Genomic DNA, 22,323 nt, shown 5'->3' with positions numbered 1-22,323 from the left:
TTGCATGTTTTGCATGCCAATGGTGGTTCCATGTGCTGTACCTAGGAATGAAGAGAGTTCAGAGTGAAGAACACAAACTGGAAGTGCTGTCTTTGTTGTTGAAAATGTATGCTATACCCCATCCACACCAAACAGGCTCTGAAATGTACATCAACCAGGGATAAAGAGAAAGTTAACACTGTGAAATGTTTGTATTATTTTAAGTCAAGTGTCTGACATGTTGGAAAAAATTAAAGTTAAAAATTAAATTTCTGTTTCATTTGTCAATATTCCATTTTTATTCATTGATTTTCTGGCCACCATTACTGTGGTTACATGTTCAGTATATGTATTGACCAGCAAACCCACTACAGCCTAGCTCACTAGCTCACTCTCCATCCCTGCTTTGGACAATGAATAACATGACTCTCATACTTTGACCTTTTCCTTTATTGTTGATATTAACGATGAAAGGAGATATTATCTGTCTCTCTCCTATTGTGTACCGCTGTTAAATACTGTGGCAAAATAAAAAAAAACAGGGAAAATAAGTACTTAGAACTACCAATTATTATAGATAAATATTAAAGAAAAGGGTTAACACAACACTGGACTGAACCCCCTAATAGTCAAACTAATATTAATGTACAACAATATAGAAGATACATGATTAGAGGTTATGCAATATGGGTGTATATCCACTGCACGCTTCTTAGGTGTGTAATCGACATGACCAAGGAGCTATTAAAATTTAAAACTATGAAAAACGTATGTTACACTGCATGATTTTACAGTACACGAACAAGAGTGTGCAATATATAATGCTAGTCCTTCTGACGTTTGTTTGAGTCCAGTAGGTCACATGACCAAGGAGCTATTGAAGTTTTAAATTCTGAAAAATTCATGTAAAATCATGTGAGATGAAAATTGACAAACTAAAGCGTGTGCAATACATAAGGGTAGTCAGTGGACATTCTGAACCTTGTTTGAGTCAAGTAGGTCACATGACCAAGGAGCTATTGAAATTCGAATGTAAAAAAAGTTTGTACTTTGTTTACACTCCCTAACTAATTCAACTAGGAGTACAAAACGCTGTTCACGTTCCACATGTTTATTAGCTTTGGAAAGCGAATTAATGTCCAAATCGTGAAAATAAGTTGCAATGTTGTGCACAATTTTTTCAACATCATGACACTTATTTGGAGTCTGTGGTTCAAGTGGTTTGAAAGCAGGAATATTCGTTGAATATTCGTTGAATACGTTGTAGGCCCTAACACTTTGTGGGCACCGTTTGTCACCGTTATAGTGCAATTGATGTATTGTTTAGTATTGTGTTGTTGCGTTGCTGGCATGCATCCCATGCATTCCAGTCCACTTGTTTTTTTTGCCCCACCAAGATTTACATGCTAAAATCGCCACTGGTGTCAGGCCAGAATATTGCTTTTTTCAGTAATTAATATTGACAGTAGCCTAGGTCTTCTTCAATCTAGCAAACGGATGGAGTTAGAATTCAAATAAACTGAGAAGGTAAATGGGCTAATTGGACGATTTTAAAACGCATGGTATGAATGTTGCACTTTGACAGGCAAGAGTATCATTCACGGGTAGACTGGTCACGGTCAGGGCATTCCAGTCCTCGGTCCCGACGGTATCCTAGGGGTAACAGTTTTCACCTGTCCGGTAGGTGAGTTCCCTGGGGGTGTGTTATAGCTACACAGGGCTGTTAAGTAAAATGAAAGCAATATTTTATCAAAAGTATTCACAAATATTGAAAAGTGTGTAGCCTATTTTATCCAAGTATAAAAATGTATATATATGTTTGTAGATGGCGCACGTTGGTAACACCTCCAATGAAGTCGTTAAACGTTTGAAAGTGTAATGGATTGTAGCCTAGTTGTAGGCCTATCAACTCTTAATTGATCATTTCGTTTTATGTCAATAATATTCAATTATGGAATCTTGTCATCCTTTTTATCATTGAAACATCAGGAGCCTAAGTCAGAATTCCATTGAACATGGATGGTGACCAGGGCTACGGCAGCGTGGCAGTGGGCCTTGAGATGTCAGGCAGTCTGGGTTGCTTGCGACGGTCCCGCAGCTGATCACGGACCCCAAACCAGAGACGCCTAAAGGGCAGTCCATGTCTAAGGAGCAGATGGAGCTCGAAGCGGCGGGCTTGGGGTGGAGGAAAATACATTCCCGCAGAGTGCTGGTCTTCTGGTTGGGTTGGCTGGCCTTGCTGGGCGCCTCTATTGCCATCGAAGTGCAGAGCCTCCGGCCGGTCGCTCTGCGGCTACTGTGGTGGCAGAGGGCGATGTTCTACCGCCTGCAGCACTCACTGTTCATGGACGCCCAGAACGAGGTGCCAGGTGGTATCGATGATGAGTTAAATTGGAGTCAAGCATACAGTAGCTGCACTATATAGACTGTCTTTACAATGTAAAGTGGGCATGCGCAGGGAAAGTGGCACCTAACGTTCATAGTTGTTCATTAAGTCATTTATTGTTATTGTCGTTAAGCACAAAATGCACGAAAAATGACAAAGCAAACTTAATTAAATTAAGTAAATTAATCCATGATAAGGCCTACTTAGATATACACTATATATACAAAGTATGTGGACACCCCTTCAAATGAGTGTATTTGGCTATTTCAGCCACACCCATTGCTGACAGGTTTATAAATTCGAGCACACAGCCTTGCAAACTCCATAGACAAACATTGGCAGTAGAATGGCCTTACTGAAGAGCTCAGTGACCTTAAACGTGGCACTGTCATAGGATGCCACCTTTCCAACATATCAGTTCGTCAGATTTCTGCCCTGCTAGAGCTGCTTCAGTCAACTGTAAGTTCTGTTATTGTGAAGTGGAAACGTCTAGGAGCAACAACGGCTCAGCCGCGAAGTGGTAGGCCACACAAGGTCACAGAGCGGGACCACTGAATGCTGAAGCGCATTGCGTGTAAACATTGTCTGTCCGGGTCTCCCGAGTGGTCTAATGGTCTAAGGCACTGCATCGCTGTGCTAGAGGCGTCACTGAGTACTGAGTACAGCCTCGAAGCAACGTCGGCACAAGAACTGTTCGTCGGGAGCTCCATGAAGTGTGTTTCCATGGCCGAGCAGCCGCACACAAGCCTAGCATGCTGACCACACCGCTCGGGTTGCAAAATAAATGTAAACATATGCTCGCGTGGGTGATTGAAAGATTAACTGAGTTTGGTCGGTCGTCGTGGTAACTATGAAAGTTAGATGCCAATCGCCATATAAAGTCCAAAGAAGAGAAAGCCTGGAAGGAGGAGAGATGACTAGAAACAATATGGTTGACCGTTTTCTGTGTGGATTAATTGTCGGACTAGAAGACCTTGTGCATTTCAGGTAAAATACCTCAACATTTATATCCCAGGACACATTAGCTAGCAACTGGAAGCTAGCTATCTAAATTACCATAAATGTTTAATGCTTTCGACCTATAATTGGTTCAACCTATTATTGGTTCAGAGTTTGTTTTGATATTTCAACCTGCGTGTCGTGATCGCGTTTGGTGTGTGGGGACAAAATCAATTTGCGCACAATGGCGCACGCACGTGGCCGATTTGGGTACTGTGTAAGATCACCATGCGCAATGCCAAGCATCGGCTGGAGTGGTGTGAAGCTCGTCACCATTGGACTCTGGAGCAGTAGAAACGCATTTTCTGGAGTGATGAATCATGCTTCACCATCTGGCAGACCGACAGACGAATCTGGGATTGGCGGATGCCAGGAGAACACTACCTTCCCCAGTGCATAGTGCAAACGGTAAAGTTTGGTGGAGGAGGGTTGATGGTCTGGGGCTGTTTTTTCATGGTTCAGGGTAGGCCCCTTAGTTCCAGTGAAGGGACATCTTAACGTTACAGCATACAATTACATTCTAGAAGATTCTGTGCTTCCACCTTTGTGGCAACAGTTTGGGGAAGGCCCTTTCCTGTTCCAGCATGACAATGCCCCCGTGCACAAAGCGAGGTCCATACAGAAATGGTTTGAGATCGTTGTGGAAGAACTTGACTGGCCTGAACAGAGCCCTGACCTCAACCCAATCGAACACCTTTGGGATGAATTGGAACAATTAGGCCTAATCGCCCAACATCAGTGCCCGACCTCAGTAACGCTCTTGTGGCTGAATGGAAGCAAGTCCCTGCAGCAATGTTCCAACTTTTTGAAAGCCTTCCCAGAAGAGTGGAGGCTGTTATTGCAGCAAAGGGGAGACCAACTCCATATTAATGCCCATGATTTTGGAATGAGATGTTCGATGAGCAGTTGTCCACATACTTTTGATCATGTAGTGTGTGTATTTGGAAAGTTTTCAGACTGTTATCTTTTCCACATTTTGTTACGTTACAGCCTAATTAAAACATGTATTAAATTATTTTTTACCCTCATCTCATCTTTCCCCTCATGTTTTTGCCAGTTTTGCAGAATGTATTCACAATAAAAAAATGAAATACCTTATTTACATAAGTATTCAGACCCTTTGCAATGAGACTTGAAATTGAACTGAGGTGCATCCTGTTTCCATTGATCATCCTTGAGATGGTTCTACAACATGATTGGAGTCCACCTGTGGTAAATGCAATTGATTGGACATGATTTGGAAAGGCACACACCTGTCTATATAAGGTCCTACAGTTGACAGTGCATGTCTGAGCAAAAAAACAAGCCATAAGGTGGAAGATAATGTCTGTACAGCTCTGAGACAGGATCGTGTTGAGGCACAGATCTGGGGAAGGGTACCAAAAAATATCTGCAGCATTGAAGTTCCCCAAGAACACAGTGGCCTCCATCATTCTTAAATGGAAGAAGTTTGGAGCCACCAAGACTCTTCCAAACTGAGCAATCGGGGGAGAAGGGTCAGGGAGGTGACCAAGAACCCAATGGTCACTCTGACAGAGCTCCAGAGTTTCTCTGTGGAGATGGGAGAACCTTCCAGAAGGACAACCATCTCTGCAGCACTCCACCAATCAGGCTTTTATGGTAGAGTCCCATACGGAAATCACTCCTCAGTAAAAGGCAAATGACAGCCCGCTTGGAGAAACCTAAAGGACTCTCAGACCATGAGAAACAAGATTCTCTGGTCTGATGAAACCAAGATTGAACTATTTGGCCTGAATGCCAAGGGTCACATCTGGAGGAAACCTGGCACCATCCCTACGTTGAAGCATGGTGGTGGCAGCATCATGCTGTGGGGATGATTTTCAGCGGCAGGGACTGGGAGACTAGTCAGGATCGAGGGAAAGATGAACGGAGCAAAGTACCGAGTGATCCTTTATGAAAACCTGCTCCGGACGCTCAGGACCTCAGACCGGGGGCAAAGGTTCGGGACAAGTCTCAATGTCCTTAAGTGGTCCAGCCAGAGCCCTAATGTTAACCTAATTATCCTAACCTTGTACATGAATTCTTCCAACCTGCTGCACATAGACACGGGAGGTAGTTATGGGGTGGGGTTGCTGAACTTGTTTTCCTGTGCTACAGCCGGTTATATCTGTCAGCTAATACAGGACTTGTAAAGGCCCAGTGTACTGCTGTTGTGAAAATTCAGGGAGTGCTGCAGCACCCACACATCCCGAGACAATGCTGCTGTGTAAATTCTCCCAACCTGCTACTATAAAGTCCCAAAAGTCACTGGTTGCAGCTGTATCGAAGTGTCATGTTTTTAAGGAATCTCGTGGTATGGGGCAGGATACGGAAGTATGGAAGTGTTGGCACCACTTTCCCAGTGTAGGATTAATAACCCCTCCCACTAATTACTTATTAATCACAAATGACCATAGGCCTAATCCATAAAAAACGCTGGTTAAAGGCCGATAAGCCTACACAAGACAGTCTCAGGATGCGAACTCACTAACATTTTATAGAATAAAGTTGCAAAACACAATAATAATTAAATGGGTCTTCCTTGCTCTACTCTTCTAACCATCATAACTAAAGTCCTTCCTTTTAACCACTGTCAAAACACCAAATAGCTTTGACATTTGCAAAATGGACATGCAGTTCAACCATGTAAGGAAAGTAGGGTGCCCTCTGCTGGTTTTTTTTCAGAACTACATCGAGAACACTCCCTGTTTGATACACTATTCAATACCGCTACTTCTGTCAGCTGTAGACCACTACTGTGGCCCACTGGTCACTGAGTCAAATATTATATTTCCACTCTGTAGACTCTTGCATACCTTCCCTTATTTAATTCATTCTCCTGTTTCATGTATGTTTAAACCAGTCACACTGCCTCAGTCCTGTTGCGTACAATTATCTCAACCTCTGTTTTATGGACTTGAGTCAAGTAATTGACATTACTCCATTTTAGTGTGTGGGGAACCTCTGTTTGTAAAGCTAGTTTCTGAGTTGTTTTGTGATGTGTGAGCTGCTACCTGGGTGTGGGGGGGCTCTTTTTCTGGAGGTGCTGTTTCATCGGGACGCGTCCCCTCCGGACCTTAAAGAGATCAATGAGCGAGTGGGTACAGTGCCTCAGATCCAACAACTGCTAATGGAGAGCCTCAAAGCAGGGGTGTACCCAAAACATAATTGCCCTTACGACATGACAGCTAATGGCAGATCTAAGCTGAGGCCAGCTAGCCTGTATTCTCACAAGGACATTTCCAGAGCCCTTGAAAGATGCACTTAACATCGTATGTTCTGATCCACTATTCAAACTTCTATTGATTTCTGTGAGCTGGACCTGTTCGGACCCCAAGACTCAGTAGGCAACGACTCTGCTGTGCCCTCTGACCTCTCTGGCTCAATTCAGGGAGGATAGGTCTTGCATGAATAGCAGTGGTGGAAAAAGTACCCAACTATCAAAGTAAAGATACCTTAATAGAAAATGACTCAAGTAAAAGTAAAAGTCACCCAGTAAAATTCTACTTGAGTAAAAGTATAAAAGTATTTGGTTTAAAATATACTTCAGTATCAATTGTAAAATGATTAAATAATTTCAAATTCCTTATATTAAGCAAGCCAGATGGCACCATTTTCTTGTTTTTTTTAATTTACGGTAAGCCACGGGCACACTCCAACATTCAGACATAATTTACAAACGAGTAACAAATGTGTTTAGTGAGTCCGCCAGATCAGAGGCAGTAGGGATGTTCGGTTGATAAGTGCGTGAATTTGACCATTTTCCTGTCCTGCTAAGCATTCAAAACGTAATGAGTACTTTTGGGTGTCAAGAAAAATGTATGGAGTAAAAAGTACAATTGTAAGGGGTGCGTACTGGCGGCAGAGAAGTCAGACGCAGGAGAGCAAAAACTGTGTTTCCAACGGCGCAGTTTAATAATAAAAACCCACCGGAAACCAGAACAATCAATAAATGAGTACAAAATCCGACGCACACACCGGACAAGGACATGGGGGGAACAGAGGGTTAAATACACAACATGTAATTGATGGAATTGAAACCAGGTGTGTGGGAAGACAAGACAAAACAAATGGAAAATTAAAGGTGGATCGGCGATGGCTAGAAGACCGGTGACGTTGACCGTCGCCCGAACAAGGAGAGGGACCTACTTCAGAGGAAGTCGTGATAACAATATTTTCTTAAGGAGTGATGTAAAGTAAAAGTAGTCACAAATATAAATAGTAACGTACAGATACCCCAAAAAACAACTTAAAGTATTTTTTCTTAAGTACTTTACACCACTGATGAGAATAATTGTTAGAACTTGGTTTCAAATGTTATGTAAACTGAATGAGTTTTAATAATAGTTATGTTACCTCAGTATTCACTCAGATTTTGGTTGGAACAGGGTGTGGCAGGATCTTGAATCTGTGGCATACGCTGCATATTCAGAAAAGGTCAGACTGTTGAACAGTGCTCAAAATTGGTTGCCAAACAATCAAAGCCAGACCAATTTATTTCGAGTTCATGTAAGCACAGATTTTTAACTGAACGTTATGTTGTCTGTTCGTGTTGTCTGTTCGTTTTAGACCCTGACCGAGTGGCGGTCGCATTAACATCTGCTAACCATGTGTATGTGACCAATAATATTTGATTTGATTTGATCTCCAGCACATCAGATGATGAGAGGTGCTGTGGCACTGCTAACACTTAACATACAGAACAAATGATACACAACTCACATGTACTGTTATACCTGTGTTAAGCAAAATCATATTTTTGTTTTAGTTACTAATATAGTCTGATATATGTAAGGAATCTGTTAGGATTGAGGAATATGTAGTTAATGTTTTATAGCAAAGTAGTTGTGATTGAAGTTGGAATGTAACCTGTGTGTGTCATCTGTGTAGGATTGTAGTGGTGAAACAGTCTCTACCTGCCCTGAATACCTCTAGCCCATCAGCCAACATCTCATTGGTGGAGCTAGTTATGATGTCACTGCTGCCGCACGCGCATCACCTCCTGTCCTGACAGGAAGTGGCCATTGCTGTGGAGCGACACCTGTCAACATCCCACGGCAAAATTTGGCCCAGTTGGACGGTAATGACCCGACATTCTTTCTGTTTGTTCTTTCACAGGCTAGCGAGGATGGTGTCCAACTCCTAATTGGCAAAATGACATCAATAGGGTGTGTGTGTGTGTGTGTGTGTGTGTGTGTGTGATGCCAGGTGGGCGGTGAAGCATCACCTGTGTTGCACAGAATACTCCTGGTTCAGATGATGACACTACCTGGATCACCTGTTGTCAAGTACGGAGAAGAAATAGCCCGTTCACCAGTAAGAGACCTGGATTCTAGGGATGCAATACAGACTAACTGCGTCTGATGTGCTCCTACTTTAGGACGATGCAACACCTGTGAATCGCTTCCTTTCTGTGGTGAAGAATGTGTCTGCAGAAATGAGCTGGGAACATGAGGCAGATAAGACCAATGGACTGAACGACTCAGTTGGGGTTTGTAGTCCAAATGGGCTATTTTAGTCTAAAATAATATCAAGCTTGTTGGTCTTCACATACCTACAGTATTACCACATCTGAGCTCTGTGGTTCTACGACCTCTGGCACGTGGTTTATGTTTATACCACAGAAAGTCTCTCAGAATGACAGGTCTATTTTCCCTTTGATCTGTTCCTCCGTTTGAAACCTCCTCTGTTCCTCCCTTCTTTCCTTCAGGAACAGAGGATGCTCAAACGCTCTGCCTTGGCTCTGTTCAACTCCCTCAGTCGCTGTCGCCTCAGAGAAGAATCTCTCATTTATGGGAGCTTCACCTTCCTCCCCTTCAACACCACCTCCCTCCCCCCCTACTCCTCCAACTCCACCCTGCTCCCCTCGTCGACCCCTGTGCTAGCCTTCCTGCGCTCCTTGGGCTGTTTCCACTTTGTGGTGATACTCAACCTGGGGCCCGAGGCCCAAGCCCTGGTCCCAGCCTGGGCTCCCAGCCTTCCCAATACCGGGGTGTTTGTGACCAGCACAGGGATCGACCGCCTTGGCACCACCTCCCTGGAAACACTGAGGCTCCATGTCATCCAACTGTTTGAGTCTGGCAGCTACTCCTCCTAGGGCCTGTGGTCTGGGGCATTGGGCAGAGTGAGAGAGGCTAGGACTGGATACAGGGGTACAGGGGATAACTAGGCAGAAATGGGAACTATTTAGCCATCGCTTCTGTTGCGCACAAATGGTAATGTGTGCCAGGGAGGAGTCAAGAAATTGTTTTTTAAAAGGCTGTATCAAAATGTTTTTGAAGGGTCTTAAAATAATCAATTATATAGTAATAATTTGTTCTGACGACATTGTCAACTTCAGAGGGTGCCAAATATGTGGAATACATTGCAAACACATTTTAAAGGCTATGGCTGTGTTTACAAAGGCAGCCCAATTCTGATATTTTTTCACCAATTGGTCTTTTGACCAATCTTATCAGATCTTTTTCAGGGTGTATAAACACAGGCATTGTCTGTTTGTTGTCATGAGTTTCAAACACATTAATTCAACATGTTTCAGTTGAGAAACAAACATTGTATGACGTATCCTGAGGTATGTAGCTGAATAATGTGGTGGAACATACAGTAAATCACTGAATGAACCACAATGATTGGTGGGAAGGTCACACATGTTTCTGGTTCATCCATTGTACATTACTGCCTTGAGTGACGTATTTGTGCCTAAAATCAAACCAGTGTGGAACTTAACATGGTGTGTGTGTGTGTGTGTACACACACTTCCTTTTTGCAATATGCATCCCTTCTAACTCTTATGTGGAGAAAAAGATAGAAGAAAATCATTTTAGGCCAACCAAACCCAAACAGAGTCAGCAGCCAGAGGAGTGAGTTTAAAGTAACACTTTCAGACAGTAACACTGTCTGGGCCTGGCGAATGTTTGCTGATTGCTCATTCTAGAACAGAGTTTCCCCCAGGTGCACGTTTTGGTTTTTGCCCTAGCACTACAAACTGGGGAAAAATTACTTTAAACAGTCATCCAAGTCGGAAACTCCATCGTGCCGACCCTAAGATCACGGATATGATGTGACCTCGTTCCCAGTTGAAATAACCACTCATCCTTGATGATTATGACGATGATGCAATTCAAGGGCCAATTTAAAAGCAGGTGCAGAAGGGTTAAACTGATCAAGTGACTGACGTTTTTTTTTACTGTGTTTGGTGTGAGTTGACCAGCCACAGAGGCGCGCCAGATGACGTTTTAATGACGTTTTACGGGCTCCTAACCAACTGTGCTATTTTGTTCCTATTTTCGCACATTTTTTAACTTATTTTGTACATAATGTTGCCGCTACCGTCTCTTATGACCGAAAATAACTTCTGGACATCAGAACAGCGATTTACTCACCCCGAACTAGACAAAAAAATAAATATTGAATGAGTCCGACGCGAAGGATATACTGCTTTCTCCGGAATTTTCTTGAAGAAAAGGCAGAGAAAAAGGGGCCAGAGGTCGGAGTGCCTTCTGAGAATTCTTAGGCGAGTGAGTAAACCCCATCTACCATCAGTCCTTTTAGCCAACATGCATCATTGGATAACAAAAATGGATGAGCTCCGATCAAGGATATCCTACCAACGGGACATTAAAAACTGTAATATCTTATGTTTCATCGAGTCATGGCTGAACGATGACATGGATGACCTACAGCTGGCGGGGTTTTCGATCCATCAGCAAGATAGAACAGCTGCCTCCGGTAAGACAAGGGGTGGCGGTCTGTGTCTATTTGCAAATAACAGCTGGTGAACGAAATGTAATATTAAGGAAGTCTCAAGGTTTTGCTCGCCTGAGTTAGAGTATCTCATGATAAGCTGTAGACCACACTATTTACCAAGAGTTATATATATTTTTCGTAGCTGTCTATTTACCACCACAAACTGATGCTGGCACTAAGACGGCACTCAACAAGCTGTATAGGGCCATAAGCAAACAGGAAAATGTTCACCCAGAAGTGGCGCTCCTAGTGGCCTGGGACTTTAATGCAGGGAAACTTAAATCCGTTTTACCTAATTTCTACCAGCATGTTAATTATGAAACCAGAGGAAAAAAAATCTCTAGACCACTTTTACTCCATACACAGAGACGCATACAATGCTCTCCCTCGCCCTCCATTTGGCAAATCTGACCATAACTCTATCCTCCTGATTCCTGCTCACAAGAAAAAACTAAAGCAGGATGTACCAGTGACTCGCTCAATACGGAAGTGGTCAGATGACGCGGATGCTACGCTACAGGGCTGTTTTGCTAGCACAGGCTGGAATATGTTCCGGGATTCTTCCGATGCTATTGAGGACTACACCACATCAGTCACTTGCTTCATCAACAAGTGCATCGATGACGTCTTCCCCACAATGACCTTATGGACATACCGGAAGCCATGGCTTACTGGCATCATCCACACTGAGCTAAAGGGTAGAGCTACCGCTTTCAAGGAGCAGGACTCTAACCCGGATGCTTATAATAAATCCCACTATGCCCTCCAATGAACCATCAAACAGGCAAAGCATCAATACAGGATTAAGATTGAATCCTACTACACCGGCTCTGACGTTCGTAGAATGTGGCAGGGCTTGCAAACTATTACAGACTACAAAGGGAAACCCAGAGTCTACCAGATGAGCTAAATGCCTTTTATGCTCAATTCGAGGCAAGCAACACTGAAGCATGCATGAGAGCACCAGCTGTTCCAGACGACTGTGTGATTACACTCTCCGTAGCCGATGTGAGCAAGACCTTTAAACAGGCTGTGTGGCCAGACGGATTCTTCACTGACATTTTCAACCTGTCCCTGACCGAGTCTGTAATACCAACATGTTTCAAGCAGACCACCATAGTCCCTGTGCCCAAGAACACCAAGGTAACCTGCCTAAATGGAAACCGACCCATAGCACTTTGAGTGCTTTGAAAGGCTGGTCATGGCTCACATTAACACCCAGAAACCTAGACCCACTCCAATTTGCATACCGCCCCAACAGATCCACAGATGATGCAATCTCTATTGCACTCCACACTGCCCTTTCCCACCTGTACAAAATGAACACCTTAGTGTTTGCTATTCATTGACTACAGCTCAGCTCAGCCCTCAAACCTTATCACTAAGCTAAGGACACTGGGACTAAACACCTCCCTCTGCAACTGGATCCTGGACTTCCTGAAGGGTCACCCTCAGGTGGTAAGGGTAGGAAACAACACATCTGCCACGCTGATCCTCAACACAGGAGCCCCTCAGGGGTGCGTGCTCAGTCCCCTCGTGTATTCCCTGTTCACACATGACTGCATGGCCAAGCATGACTCCAACACCGTCATTAAGTTTTCCGACGACACAACAGCATGATCACTGACAACGATGAGACAGCCTATAGAGAGGGGGTCAGAGACCTGGCCGTGTAGTGCCAGGATAACAACCTCTCCCTCAACGTGATCAAGACAAAGGAGATGATTGTGGACTACAGAAAAAGGAGGACCAAGCACGCGCCCATTCTCATCATCAGGGCTGTAGTGGAGCAGGTTCCTCGGTGTCCACATCACCAACAAATTATCATGGTCCAAACACACCAAGTCAGTCGTGAAGAGGGCACGACAACGCCTATTCCCCCTCAGGAGTCTGAAAAGATTTGGCATGTGTCTTCAGATCCTCAAAAGGTTCTACAGCTGCACAATCGTGAGGATCCTGACTGGTTGCACTGCCTGGTATGGCAACTGCTCGGCCTCCAACCGCAAGGCACTACAGAGGGTAGTGCGTACAGCCCAGTGCATCACTGGGGCCAAGCTTCCTGCCATACAGGACCTCTATACTAGGCGGTGTCAGAGGAAGGCCCAAAAATTGCCAAGGACTCCAGCCACCCTAGTCATAGACTTCTCTCTGCTACCACACGGCAAGCGGTCCCAGAGCGCCAAGTCTAGGTCAAAAAGGCTTCTTAACAGCTTCTTAACAGCTTCAAGCCATACGACTCTTGAACAGTTGATTAAATGGCTGCTCTGACTATTTGCATTGTCCACACCCCACCCCCCATTTTTACGCTGCTGCTACTCTCTGTTTATCACCCATGCATAACCACTTTACCTCTACCTACATGTACATATTACCTCAATTACCTTGACTAACTGATGCCCCCGCACATTGACTCTGTATATAGCCTCGCTACTTAAATATATGTTATTTCTCATTTTTTAAATTGTTTATTAACTTCCTTGTTGGTTAAGGACTTGTAAGTGAGCATTTCACTGTAAGGTCTACCTGTTGTATTCGGTGCATGTGACAAATACAATTTTATTAGATTCTATTGCAAGTATTTTACTTTGTGTTGTTGCCCCGAAGATATAATGTTTTTCATGGTACATTTATGATTATCAAACAAGCCAAACCCATTAATTTAATAATAGTATCTAAATATCAGTATCTAAACATGCTGCTAATCATTCATTAGTTGAATTAGTTTGAAGAAACAAGTGTAATTATTGGCAAAAGACCAATTAGTGGAAGAAGATCAGCATTAGGATGCCTCTGTAAATGCAGCCTTATACAGTCACAGACAACCACCTGTGGTAAATCCAACTGTTCTGAACAACTTATCTTTGCTTCTCACCCCATTCCTACCTTTAGCACAAACTACTGGCACTCAATTGTTTTGTTTTTTTCTTCCCCGATTTCTTAAATCTCACTCTTTACTTCCTCAGTAATATTCAAGGATTCCAAAAATATCCGCCTCCTTCCATGTAAAATGTGAATATTTGACAATCAACCAACCAGGTCAACAGACATAGAATCCCAAAACCAGCACGCCCACTTCTCACACACCCACAGGGGGGTGCACTACTCAATATTATGAAAGTGTTCTTAATGTTTGGTATAATCAGGTGGCCCAATTCTGATCTTTTGCCCAATTATTGGCAAAATTGCTCATCTAATTTGTCAGAAGACCCATTAGTGTGTGTGTGTGTGTGTGTGTGTGTGTGTGTGTGTGTGTGTGTGTGGGGGGTCAGAATTGGGCTGCTTGTGTAAACGCATCCATTGTTTCTGGCATTTCCCTACAGTTCTTACACATCACATACCTACCTAAACCTATAAACCCTAGGGGTCATTCTGGCTACGTTAAGACAGGCAGCACATTTCTGGTCTTTTTTTTTCTCACTAATTGGTCTTTTGGCCAATCGGATCAAAAGCTCTTATGTGATTGGTCAGAAGAATATCAGAACGTGGCTGTCTGTGTAAACGCTCCCGTTTGTGAGCTCAATTTCTCAGGAAGGATCTGTTTTACATCACGTCACGCCTTCTCTCTCTCTCTATCTCTCGCTCTCTATCTCTATCTCTCTCTCTCTCTCTCTCTCCCTGGTGTTTCTAATCAGGCGAACATGGGATATGGAATCCAAGTGGTCACACTGTGCATTGTTGTCCATAACAAACTGCACTCCCATATGAGGTAATTGTTATACCCAGGGCATGTTATTTTGATTACACTTTACTCTCTGCTTGTTGGGAACACTGCATTTGTTTTTGTTTTTTAAAATTGCATTATGTTTTGCTATTGAATTAGACATGGTGAGGCTGGCCTGGCTGAATCATGCCAGTATTGTATGGAGGAACACAATATGCGTTCCATCACAGGGGTCTTCCCCTAACCAAGAGATCACTTGCTCAGTGTTCCTTTGTGTCAACCGCTGGTACATACAAGGGGCTAATGTTAAGACTTGTACAACAACCAGGTGGTAAATGAACTGGTTGATCCTCTGTGCTGCACTGCCTCTTGTGAAGTCTGGATGTTAACGCCAGTTCATCTCAAGGCACCATTAGGGTCAGGAATGAGAGAGGTGGGGGGTGGGGGGGGGTGATTTCTCAGTTACAGGAAGTTACTTCTCGTTGGGCACGGCAAGATACCACATTTGACCCCATGTCGTTTTTATACACAAACACAAACACGCAACAAGACATGCACTCGTGCATGCACACACAAACTGATTCAATCAGTAAAAGTATTTCATATTTTCATTACTTATAGCCTAAACCTGATCCTTATCTACCTAATAGCAAACTAAGCAACCAGACGGCCTTTCTTCGGGACAGCCTCAATAACAGAACAGATCTCACCACCGAAATGGGAAAGACCGTTAACAACATTTACTTCATTTTTTGATCAAATGTATTTTTGGAAGTCCATGAACAAAAATATATTAATGTCCAGAACAGTCCCACTGTAGTTCCCAGACAGACTGAAGAAAAAACACACAGTCCCTTGTGGCTTCTCCCCAACTGGAATGTCTGTCATTGGAAGATTCCATAATGCTGGAAACGTTGAGAATCTACAGTATCTCTGTGTCCCCAATAACGATCTGCTTCCAATTACAGAAGAGACACTGGGACCACATCGAAGCACATTTTCCCTCCTACCATCACGCTCTTCGCAGATGAGGTGTAACCCTTTCTTTATCCATTCTCACAACATTTGAAGTCCATCTCCATGACATTTTATCACCTATTCGTGGCATTCAGAAATGCACGATGTTAAATATATTAAGCCATGATTAAACCTCCTATATTAAACCGTGATCCTCTTTATATTACACCTTGTGCTTTTGGACATTAGCCAATCAATTGAGCTGAGGGAAGTGTCCAGTAAACCAGGGACTTTTAAAATGTCATTTTAATGCTGAGTCAGACTTGCTTGGCCACGTCATCGACAGTACATGCTGTGTACACCTCTAAAAAGAGACGTGTTGTCGACAAAAGAAGTACGTGGGAGCCGTCCTAATACACTGTGAATATGGCACAGCTCGTTGCTTTACTATGCAGTTTCCTAATCTTTCACGAAATCCACATTCGTATGCTATGAATATATGGCCACAATTTATTTTGGATAGTCAGAATTGTCCATCTGTCGATGATCTGCAGATGGGCACACCCTCTGTTGTTAAAGCAACTGCTTGCTAAGGTTAGGTTAGGGTAAGGGGTTAGGGTGAGTTAATGTTAGGGTTAGTAGATAGTTGAAATGCCCCTGATAGTCCATCTGTAGTTGCTCGACAGACTACCCAAATAAAGTGCTACCCGGATATGTTTATCAGGTAATATAACATTTCATAAGAGCCCACTTCCAGTTACATGTTACCAAAGACTGCTTGTCAAGCATAGAACCAGATCCAGACGAGCCGGTTTACTGTTGTCAATTCACAAATGGAAATCACGGAGAGGTGAAAGTCAATCCAGACCACTGACGATAGACTGAAAAACACACCGATTTCCATTCATCTCCATAAAGGAGGTTAAACTCAGGAGTTCATAGCAATGGCCATTCCTCATTCCTGTCTGTCTGTGATAGGAGGTGGTCAACATTTCATACAAGTCAATCTCATCATGTGCCACATCATCCATCTTGACTGAGGGCCCATTTTGATTTTGAGTCAGCCGAGGCAGGGAAACAATTTTTAACTCGACAGGGGAATCTATCTTAAACGCAACCCTGACCCAGATGGAACAAACACAGGGGCCAGAAACAAAGAAATTGGCTGGATGTTCATGACTTTATGATGAATAGTGATACCTTTTAGTGCTACTTGTTGGATTTATCGTCAAACTCAACTCAGATTTCCCGAAAGGTCAGGCAGTGTGGCAAACTGAGGTATTGGGACAAAAAGTTAATGAGTTTGAGAGTTTGTACGCTGAAACCACTGTAATATCCATTAGAAAGTCAATTCATCAAAACTGACTGAACGATTTCACAGAGGGACATCACCCACGTAAAGGGACCTAGGTTGATGTCACTGAAACAATATGTACATCCAATCACCGCTCTTCTTTAGAGGACTTTCAGTCCGGGGTCGAAGAAGCTACGGTCAGTCAGGTATGCACAAGGGTATAAACCACTCTGGGATCATCTGGAGCAGTTTGAGTGACATTCCCACATCCTTTCTTACATTCCTGTCTAGCCTCAATCGTTAACCTCAACATCGACTGTTAAGGACTGCTGTCCGGTGGCCTTTATGAACAATATCAGTCCAATGTTCTCCTCTTAGCCAGATAGGAGCTCGAGACGTCTAGCCGCGCAGTTGTGTCTGCATCATACCATTGATGCATCATACCACACTCCTGTTGTGGTTAATGGCTGTATGGCTCACCAACATCTGCCATTGTGTGTGTGTGTGTGTGCTCGCGGGTGTGCATGTCTGTGTGTGTGTGCTTGTGTGGGCTTGCATGAGTGAGAGACTGCACGTATCACCAGATGTCTAAAGACCTGCTCTATTTATTGCTGCTTCAAACCTTGACTAGCTTCCACTCCGATCTCTGACAAAAAGGCCACAACACACCAACCTTAGTACACGAGAGCAGATTCCAGGTGAGATGTCACCATCTCTGAGTGAGCAGAGCAGAGCACTGAGCAGGCTTCAAAGAAACAGCAGCATTCTTCTGCTCTTTCGTTTTTTCCCCCCCCAGACTAACTCCCGGGCCAGGAGCACCGTCTCTGTGCGGTCAAACCTGAGATGCTCACAAAATCCTTTTGGTGTTTAGTTTATTACCAACAGCGCTGACGTCCCAGGCCAGGGCTCTTGTTAAATCATTTCAGGGAGATATTTAACATCTGCAATATAAAAACATGTCTCTCAAAGGCTTCAATTCCACAGTTTATTTCCTCTAGTCCATTTCAAGTTTCTATTTCTGCTCTGGTCTCTGGCGAAGTATCCGGACAGGCACTGAACCCATTACAGAGTAGGTCAGCTGTAACAGTGGAACGTTACGAAATTCAAGACCAAAGTGCCTTCATAGAGGTTTGCCACTATGATGCATTGAGAAGGGGATTCAACTCAAATAATACTTCACAAGGTCACATTATGTGGGTTGGAGATTGTTATCATGCGGTACTCAGCCATTAGACCACTTACCTAACCTGTTTGTTCTTCAACCAAGCAAGCATAACAGTAAAAACGGAAGACATCAATAAATACCAATCAATGGTGTATGTTCCTGGGCGACGCACAATTGGCCTAGCGTCGTCCGGGTTAGGGAGGGTTTGGCCAGTAGGGCTATCCTTGTCTCATCGCGCACCAGTGACTCCTGTGGCGGGCCGGGCGCAGAGCGCGCTAACCAAGGTCGCCAGGTGCACGGTGTTTCCTCCGACACATTGGTGAGGCTGGCCTCCGGGTTGGATGCGCGCTGTGTTAAGAAGCAGTGCGTCTTGGTTGTGTTTCGGAAGACGCATGGCTCTCGACCTTCGCCTCTCCCGAGTCCGTGCGGGAGTTGTAGCGATGAGACAAGACAGTAGCTACTAACAAATTGGATACCACGAAATTGGAGAGAAAAAGGGGGTTAAACATTTTTTTTTTTTTAAATGGTGTATGTTCTTTAAACATGTTCATCTCAGAGAGTAAACCCTATGACCCTGGAGCAACAGGCATAGGTTTAACGTACTCTACTGTTATCCTCAGCTTACTCATAAGCTGCCGTATATTAAAGGCCCAGTACTCCAACAGACACAGAGGCTCTGCAATGAATCAACCTATAGCCCCAGCTGTCTGCAACAATCTATCTCAATATGGGGCTATGTAAATAACGTCAGAGTTGTGACATTGGTGTGGTAGTTGGTATATTAATGCTGGCCTCCCTGGTTCTGCGTGCCTATTCTCTCTGTGGCCCATGCCCTTCTCTATGTCTTTGTCTGGGTGGTGTTTATTTAAAAGATGTCACTGTGTTTTGTTTTATGGGCAGTAGACTTGAAACACTCCCAGGCATTCTCGCAGTGATAATCTGTGAGCACCCCCCCCCCCCCCCCCTCATGGTGCCAGGGGGCATGGGGGAAAGATAGTGGGACGGGAAGTACAGATCAGGGGAAAGGGGTAGAGGTCTTAGCTTTTCTTCCTTACGTGTTTGGTATGAGAAAATGGCTGACGTGATGGAAATGCTTCACATCAAATGTTTTGGTACAGTCTTGTTGCTACGACAAAAGGTACTGAGTGCGTTTTAGTATTTCAAAGTGCAAGCCATATTGTATTGTTTCACAGCATCTTTTTGGCCTGCACCTCAAGCGAAAGGGGCCAGCCCATTCAAATGACAAACCTTGAGCTACATGCAGGGACGTAGGTTTAAAGAAACAAACTCTTGCCACAACCCAACAACCATTGGCTGAAAAAATGTGTCTACCAATCAATGCATTCAATGCGTCCAGAAAGTGACTGCTTAAAAGGTGAAAGCTAAACAGAATGCTGCAGAGGCAAAACAGAGCTACCCAAGTGTTATTGCTAATTTGGCAGCGATGACGGGTTATGTTTGACTGCAGCATTCCGCGATGGAAAAGCACTTGCTATGGAGAACGGGAGCAGGTGCACTTAGTGTGAAGCTGCTGCTGATTTTTTCCTCCCCCGATTTTTCCAGATAATTCCATATGGGCATATACATATTTTATAATGAGAGCCTGTAACAAGCCTCGATAGGCAAATAGGCCGCCAGGCAGACTGATCATTCCTGGAGAGTGTGTGTGTATCCTACTGTTGGCAACATCATGTATCAGATGTTTTTAAAAATTAGCTCTGTGGGACAAACTAGTGCCTCCAGGTGCAGATGAGACAGATGTGATGAATCAGAGTAATGTTTTAATCAAACGGGTGGAGGCGGTGAAACTCAAATCTCCCGTCTGTAAGAGGAACCACAATCGAACACACACGCGCACACGCACACACACACACACACACGACCACACACACACACACACACACACACACACACACACACTCGACCACATACACATGCAGGCACCTGGAAGTGAGTCAGGCCAATAAAGACATCTCCAAACTCTCCACGTAACATCTGTTAACATCTGTCGGAGTACAATTCCTACTAAATCAATACTGGTAAGGTCAGATACGGCACATTTGGAAAGTATTCAGACCCCTTGACTTTTTCCACATTTGGTTACGTGACAGTCTTATTATAAAATGGATGAGATCGTTTTCCCCGCATCAACGTACACACAATACCCCATGATGACAAAGCAAAAACCAGGTTTTTAGAAATTTTGGCAAAAATATTTATTATAAAAAAATGCACCTGAGCTCAATTTCGAGTCTCATAGCAAAGGGTCTGAATCCTAATGTGGATGAGGTTTTGTAGTTTTTTATATTCCTACTGGTACTGCTCAATGAAAACACCTTGACTCAACGGAAAAGGAACCGTTACTCGCCAAGGAAACCATTTCTCTGACAGCCCTAGTTAGATTTTCTCTGCGCCAAATCAAATCACAATAAAGGCACATTAAACATTGGAGGTAAAATTAAATCCAACGGCCTTGCTCACACCACCACACCGTTATAAGTGATGGCACTATGATCTGTAACACCTGGGTAGTATCTAGGATACCAGCACACATCCATCTTCATTACAGACCAGTGTCACGGGGGATGTTTGGAATGGGTCATCTGGGCAGAGGAGAGCAGAGAAGAGTGTGGAGGCTATGGCTCATTTCTGCCAGGAAGCTTTACAGCTTGAATGAATCATCTTACTCCACATCTCTATGATGGGTACATGAAAACCAGTACGCACACAAGTGCGGACGCGCACACACACACACACACACGAGTGACACATTAGCAGTGGTTTACACAGGCATTAACACCAGGGAACATGTTTGACTGGCCATTAGGAAGGCAAATGCCCTGTTAAAACTGCTACACTGCACAGGGTCTGCTCTCTCTCTCTCTTGCTTTCCCTCAACCTGTGAAAAGTAATGAGGACAGATATGTCTACCGGTTGAGACAGTGCACCCTTGGGTATCTACGTTTTTGTAAAGCGCTGGTAGAACATTCTAGTGTCATAGCCTAGGGCAAACTGTAGGTCGAACAAACACGTGCACAATTCTATAAATCAATACTGGTAAGGTCAGATACAGCACATTTGGAAAGTAGTCAGACCCCTTGACTTTTTCCACATTTGGTTACATTACAGTCTTATTATTAAATGGATGAGATCGTTTTTCCCTGCATCAACGTACACACAATATCCCATGATGACAAAGCAAAAACAGGTTTTTAGACATTTTGGCAAAAATATTTATTATTAAAAAATGCACCTGAGCTCAATTTCGAGTCTCATAGCAAAGGGTCTGAATCCTAATGTAGATTAGGTTTTGTAGTTTTTTTATATGCAATGCTCCAAAAAATAAAGGGAACGCTTAAACAACACAATGTAACTCCAAGTCAATCACACTTCTGTGAAATCAAACTGTCCACTTAGGAAGAAACACTGATTGACAATAAATTTCACATGTTGTTGTGCAAATAAATAGACAACAGGTGGAAATTATAGGCAATTAGCAAGACACCCCCAATAAAGGAGTGGTTCTGCAGGTGGTGACCACAGACCACTTCTCAGTTCCTATGCTTCCTGGCTGATGTTTTGGTCACTTTTGAATGCTGGCGGTGCTTTCACTCTAGTGGTAGCATGAGACGGAGTCTACAACCCACACAAGTGGCTCAGGTAGTGCAGCTCATCCAGGATGGCACATCAATGCGAGCTGTGGCAAGAAGGTTTGCTGTGTCTGTCAGCGTAGTGTCCAAAGCATGGAGGCGCTACCAGGAGACAGGCCAGTACATCAGGAGACGTGGAGGAGGCCGTAGGAGGGCAACAACCCAGCAGCAGGATCGCTACCTCCGCATTTGTGCAAGGAGGAACAGGTGGCATTTCTTTGGGGGGGCGCCGCACAGCTCTCCATGTGCTCGCCAGAGGTAATTAAGTACCGAGATGAGATCCTCAGACCCCTTGTGAGACCATATGCCGGTGCGGTTGGCCCTGGGTTCCTCCTAATGCAAGACAATGCTAGACCTCATGTGGCTGGAGTGTGTCAGCAGTTCCTGCAAGAGGAAGGCATTGATGCTATGGACTGGCCCGCCCGTTCCCCAGACCTGAATCCAATTGAGCACATCTGGGACATCATCTCTCGCTCCATCCACCAA

At 44.0% G+C, this 22,323-nt stretch overlaps 1 pseudogene; it reads left to right on the top strand.

Annotated features, from left to right (window-relative positions):
• The first annotated feature begins 1,804 nt into the window (after positions 1–1,804).
• LOC139382223 (amino acid transporter heavy chain SLC3A2-like) lies at positions 1,805–9,461 on the top strand (annotated as a pseudogene).
• Positions 9,462–22,323: the final 12,862 nt, after the last annotated feature.

The sequence above is a fragment of the Oncorhynchus clarkii genome, chromosome 24, assembly GCF_045791955.1.
Source record: "Oncorhynchus clarkii lewisi isolate Uvic-CL-2024 chromosome 24, UVic_Ocla_1.0, whole genome shotgun sequence".
In the NCBI taxonomy this organism is placed as follows: domain Eukaryota; kingdom Metazoa; phylum Chordata; class Actinopteri; order Salmoniformes; family Salmonidae; genus Oncorhynchus; species Oncorhynchus clarkii.
Note: the sequence above shows the minus strand (reverse complement) of the source record. Positions and strands in the feature narration are given on the sequence as shown.